Source organism: Rutidosis leptorrhynchoides, chromosome 2 (assembly GCF_046630445.1).
Source record: "Rutidosis leptorrhynchoides isolate AG116_Rl617_1_P2 chromosome 2, CSIRO_AGI_Rlap_v1, whole genome shotgun sequence".
In the NCBI taxonomy this organism is placed as follows: domain Eukaryota; kingdom Viridiplantae; phylum Streptophyta; class Magnoliopsida; order Asterales; family Asteraceae; genus Rutidosis; species Rutidosis leptorrhynchoides.
The window spans coordinates 198,919,291-198,926,037 of record NC_092334.1 but is presented as its reverse complement, the minus strand read 5'-3'; positions in this window follow the sequence as shown (position 1 = coordinate 198,926,037).

The window sequence follows — 6,747 nt, the reverse complement described above, 5'->3', positions numbered from 1 at the left end:
TAACGAGCCATAGGACTAATTGAACACATTTCACCCTACCTTTTGTCGTAACCGGTTAATTGATACAACTTATTTGTTTAGGTCAAGGCTAAGCAACTATCATGCACACGTTTACTTTGTGAAGTACTTTTATACTCGTGCACTCGAGGTGAGATCATAGTCCCATCTTTCAAACAACTTTTATGCTTTAAACTATGGGATGAGAAACATATACGTATCATACTTTTATCCATTGAACACAAGTACGAAAACGAACATTCCACGTACGGGTTTGAACAAAAAGCCTCAATTCAATTATCATTAGTTACACTTGCAGGGTGTAAATGTGAACTTATATTATGTGATCACATGGGCTTGACGAGCCTCATTCGGACGGTTCGCTACCGTTAGCGGATGAAATATATTTTCGAGTCTAGTGTATGTTCTAACACTATGCAAAGGGTGCAAAACAGTTAAGTTTGATAATTGGGTGCCCGGGATACAAACAACAACTTTGGAATGCAAATGATTTTGATAATCATCTTATACTAAATCTTGTGGTTCAAATACAACGTTTACTAAAACACCTATGATTTCACCAACGTTTTTCGTTGACAGTTTTCTATATGTTTCTCAGGTTCATACTTGGCTATTTGATACATGCTTACGCGTACACTCATACTTGCTTGGAGTCAAGCATGCATGCATACACTCTGATTTCTTGCTTGGGTCAAGCATACATACATACATACGCTAGTGATAGCACCTTTGGATTCAAACATTTGTTTACATACTTACGCTATTTATAGCAACCGTGATTTTTAACTTATTATGTCGCAAGTTATTTCATTATACTTTATAACTTTTGTAAACTTAATTGTTGTCAAACCGTTTAGTAAACTAAACTTTGTAAGTCTTGTACTTTTCAAATGAATGCGACATAATTTCGGTCAAACGAGTCTCATATAGGGACTACGACCACGTAACGGGACCTCAGTTAGCGACGCCGTCAATGACGATTTTGGTCGGGTCGCTACAAGATCTATGCCACTCCAATCATAGCTTTAATATCAACATAATTACCTTTCCTTAACCCAAACTAGTATCTTGGTTAACATTTCCCTAATCTGCATACTCCAGATATCCTTCCATTTTATTTACTTTTTCCTCAATTAGGACCTTTAACTTAAACCAATTACTATCTTTACCCAGGTAATTTAACCAAAGACAGTTATCCACTTGATGTTCAATTCGTTAAACCATTTAAAAACACGACCCTAGGTTAACTTACACCTTCTACATCTTAGAAAGTTAAAAGTAAATTTAGGCCCCGCACAGTATAAATAATAAACCACCATTCGCTACACTGATCAGCTGATTCTGATGTCCTGCCGCCTAACGGCACTGCACGAATAAAACCGTCCGTTTCAGTCATATCAAACTCCCTCTCCAATCCATGCTAGTGGGTTCTCTGAAGATGAGATGAAATATTCTGTTCCATTTGTGTCTAAACCATGTGGACCTATTGGCTCTACTGAAGTTCTACAAATTGAGCAAATGTCTACTGGTCCTGAAGAATCATAAGCTGTTACTGTTTTCACTCATAATGAACAGATGTCTCCTACTGCTGCACATACTGATGAACCAGTTGATGATCAAGATGTTGTGTGTTCCACAACAATCTCACATATTCATAACACTAGATGGATAAAAGAGCATCCAATTGAGCATATTATTGGAAATCTGGCTAGTGGTGTTAATACAAGAAGACATACAACCAATAATTATTGTATGCATGTAGATATTGTGTCTACCATTGAACCTACCTCTCCTGAAGAAGCATTAAAAGATGCTAGCTGGGTAGGAGTAATGCAAGACGAACTTACTCAGTTTGATAGGAACAAAGTATGGAGATTGGTACCGAAACCTGACGATGAAACAATGAAAATCATTGGTACCAAATGGGTATTTAAGAATAAGATGGATGAAGATGGGATTATGGTCAGAAACAAAGCTAAATTGGTAGCTCAAGGTTTTCGACAAGAAGAAGGGTTGGATTATGGAGAGACATATGCACCAGTGGCTAGGATGGAAGCTATCAGATTATTCTCGGTATATGCTGCTAAGATGAACTTTAGGGTATTCCAGATGGATGTAAAGTCTGCATTTCTAAATGGGAAGCTGCAAGAAGAAGTCTATATCAAACAGCCTCCTGGTTGTAAGCAGTAAATATCTGGACCATGTCTACAAGTTAGACAAAGCTCTATATGTCCTGAAACAGGCACCAAGAGCATGGTATGAGACACTTCATGTGTATCTCACTGGTTTAGGTTTTAAAGTTAGAATAATTGATACCACTATTCTGAAAGGAGGTAGATGGTGATCTCTTGCTGGTACAGATATATGTGGATGATATTATTTATGGTTCTAAAAATGAAAAACATTGTCAAAAGTTTTCAAAACTTATGTCAAAGACATATGAAATGATTTTACAAAGAGATTTGCAATACTTTTTAGGATTGCAAATTAAACAACTTGATGATGGGATTTTTATAAGTCAAGATAAATATATCAATGATATGTTACAGAAATTTTGTCTGACCTGTTTAAAAGACATAGGGACTCTAATGGCATCATCCATCAAAATAGATGTTGATCTCAATAGTGAACCAGTCAATACCAATGAATATAGAGGTATGATTGAGTCCCTACTTTATCTCACAGCCAGCAGACCAGATATTATGTTTGCCACATGTCTCTGTGCCAGATATCAAGCTGATCCTAAAAAGTCACATTTGCTGGCAGTAAAAAGGTTTTTTAGGTATCTGAATGGTACTGCCAAACGTTTTCTTTGGTATCCCAAAGACCAAGATTTTGAACTAATTGAGTATTCAGATGCTGATTTTGCAGGATGTAAAATAGACAGCAAAAGCACTACTAGTGGTTGCCAGTTACTGGGTGGTAGGCTAGTCAGTTGGACGAGCAAAAAGCAAAATACTATGTCCACATCTACTGCTGAAGCAGAATATGTTTCTGCTGGTAGTTGTACTGCTCATGTACTATGGATGCAAAGCCAGTTGAAGGACTATGGTGTTAATGTTACAAAAACTCCAATCTATTGTGACAACACCAGTTGAAAGGATCCGTTCATATACATTATAAACGATTCACAATAGTTGATTACATCGCGAGGTATTTGACCTCTATATGATACATTTTACAAACATTGCATTCGTTTTTAAAAGATAAACTTTCTTTACAACGAAAGTTGACGGCATGCACACCATTTCATAATACATCCAACTATAATTGGCTTAATAATAATCTTGATGAACTCAATGACTCGAATGCAACGTCTTTCAAAATATGCCATGAATGACTCCAAGTAATATCCTTAAAATGAGCTAATGCACAGCGGAAGATTTCTTTAATACCTGAGAATAAACATGCTTTAAAGTGTCAACCAAAAGGTTGGTGAGTTCATAGGTTTATCATAACAATCATTTCAATATATTAATATACCACAAGATTTTCGTTTATAAATATATGTACACTTGCAAGTGTATAAAAGTATTCTATAAGTTGTAGGAACCCGGTAACAAGCCTTAACGTTCATGTTTTACCCTCTGAAGTACACCAGATCAGGTGTGTTTAAAATAACCTCGAAGTACTAAAGCATCCCATAGTCAGGATGGGGTTTGTCAGGCCCAATAGATCTATCTTTAGGATTCGCGCCTACCGTACATATACAAGTATTTTAATGTTACCATGCTAAGGGTATATTTCTGGTTTAAACCCACATAGAGTTAGTTTTAGTACTTGTGCCTATTTCGTAAAACATTTATAAAAACAGCGCATGTATTCTCAGTCCCAAAAATATATATATATAAAAGGGAGCAAATGAAACTCACAATACTGTATTTCGTAGCAATTATGTATATAACGGCATTGAACAAGTGCAGGGTTTGTCTCAGATTCATGAACGTATCAATATTGTGATTCAATATTGCAGGAAAGTACGTAGACGCAACGAAAATGATAAACGTTAGGTTGACCTCACGAGCAATACCCTCGATCAATACCCATAACCTCCATAGCTATAACCCATAATTTCCTTAGCTCTATCCCGTTTGAAAACTTATTTTGAAATCGTCTGAGTTTAACTCCGTCGTAGTATTTTATGTATACTAATAATATCTTGAAATAATACAAAGAAAATATATATATGTAATTCGATTGAGAGAGTTTAGAGAAATATATTTTCAAGTTTCTATGAAATAATGAAACCTATTGAATTCTATTTATAATAGATTTTTGAATTATTAAAGTATGAATTATTAAAGTGAATTATTAAAGTATGAATTATTAAAGTGAATTATTAAAGTGAATTATTAAAGTATGAATTATTAAAGTGAATTATTAAAGTGAATTATTAAAGTATGAATTATTAAAGTGAATTATTAAAGTGAATTATTAAAATATGAATTATTAAAGTGAATTATTAAAGTGAATTATTAAAGTATGAATTATTAAAGTGAATTATTAAAGTATGAATTATTAAAGTGAATTATTAAAGTATGAATTATTAAAGTTAAAGTAAAATAAAAGTAAAGTAAAGGTAAAGTTAAAGTATAGTAAAAGTATAAAAACTATGTATGTATAATACGCGTATAAATATATATAATATTAATTTAAATCGTTATATATATTTAATGAAATAAAATATAAATATCGTTATATTTATTATACTGGTTAAGTAATGAGTTGTCAAAAGTGATTCTAGATATTTATAAAAGTTATATACGTTTTAATAATAAAGTTCTTTTTAAACTGAAAACGTCTTTGTACGTTTGAAAATAGATTAATAGAATATTATGGAAACCAATTCTCCACTAACTTTTGTCTAACTTTCGTAAATGACACTTTTTATTTTTATTTATAAATAGCTTTACAAATTATTCTGAATATCGTTAAGAGGAATAGATTTTCTCAAATCATAGTGGACCTCTCAACAGAGACTTGTAATCATAATTCAATGTTTCTGATAATTCAATCATTTAATATATTTTTTTTAAGTTCGTCGAAAATCATATTGAAACAAATACGTTCGTGTAAAGTATTATACGTTTAATACTTTATTAATATTCTCCAGTTATAATATATACATATATACATATACATATCTATTTATATATAACGGTTCGTGAATCGTCGGAATTTGGTCGAGATTATAATGAATGTATGAACACGGTTTAAAATTCTTGAGATTTAACTTAACAAACTTTGCTTATCGTGTTGGAATAATATAAAGATTAAAGTTTAAATTTGGTCAAAAATTTCCGAGTCGTCACAGTACCTACCCGTTAAAGAAATTTCGTCCCCGAAATTTGATAGAGGTCTTCATGACTAACAATGAGAATGTTATTATAATGATTATAGAGTTTTATCATGTTCAAGAAGAATGGATAAAATAATTCGATTACTCGAAGCTTGTTAGTGAAGTTATCGTAAATGAATGAAATAAGATAATAGTGATTCGTCGTATCTTTTGACGTCATCACGATTGATCTCCGAAAAGAAAATCTTTGTAATCTATATTGGATTTGATTATTGGGCGATTAAGGAAATTATGATCCTCTTCGAATTAATGCGATAATCCATTTTGATTTCTCTGTCGGATATTTCACTATAAATCCACCTCATTTGTTTTCATACAACTCACACCTTCTCAACTCATATTTTAAAGTATTTATCAATATACTTCATCCAGTGCTGATTCTTGATATACTCCTCACTTTCATATCTGTCGCTCTTCTTTTTCATCCGCCTCCGGAAGAATCTATTTACTTCTACTATACTCTTGGTTTTATAGTGTTTTTAGTTCTCCCGTGTCTTTATATTGCTATATGCATTGATATATACGGTTTGTGATTTCTGGGTTGTTATTTTTATATCTTCCCTTATATTTCAAAGTCTTTGCTTCTTCTATAATCATTGTCATCCACAGTTAAGGCTCTCTTCTATTTGCTATGATTTATACTCCCATTTCTAGTTCGGAGCTTTGTCCTTTCATTTCTTCTTCTTGCAATTAAGCACCGCTTGTAATGATCCAGAATTCGCAGATATAAATTTCAGAATGAACATTGTTAATGTTCTAGGAAGGAAATTGTAATGGCACGATCTTGACTTGTCAAATTACCAGAATACCTCGTAAAAGGCCGAATCATCAAGAAATATTTTCTTCATATTTAGAGATCAAAGAGAATACAAGAGTCGTGTAACATAGCACATGATGACGTTATGATCTGTGAATCATCATGTTCCATTTAGAAACTCAGCATGAATTACTGTAATATAATCACGTTGATCAAGTGTCATTATATTATACTAACTCATGCTTCAGCTCCCAACACTTCTTCAAGAATATTCCTATTTTAAACTTGAATGTTTCAGAATTTAGAAACTAAAATAGTTTCTTTTATGATATAATATAGATAGCGCGAAGAGGTAAATGATTTCAGATAAGAATAATTATAAAAATATCTTCAGAAGTATGGATGATATTTATAATGAAAGATACGATGATATCTTAGAATGTCTAATATCAGAGGATGATGAAGGATATTGTCCGCAGGGGTTTAGAGTCAGGAGCAAGGTATTCGTTAATGACTTCAGCAAGTACTGAATCATTTGGATTCTTTGAAGGCAGGTTCAGCCTTTGTGATTTATCCACAGCCTCCTTCATACTTTGCTCAATCCGTTTTCCAG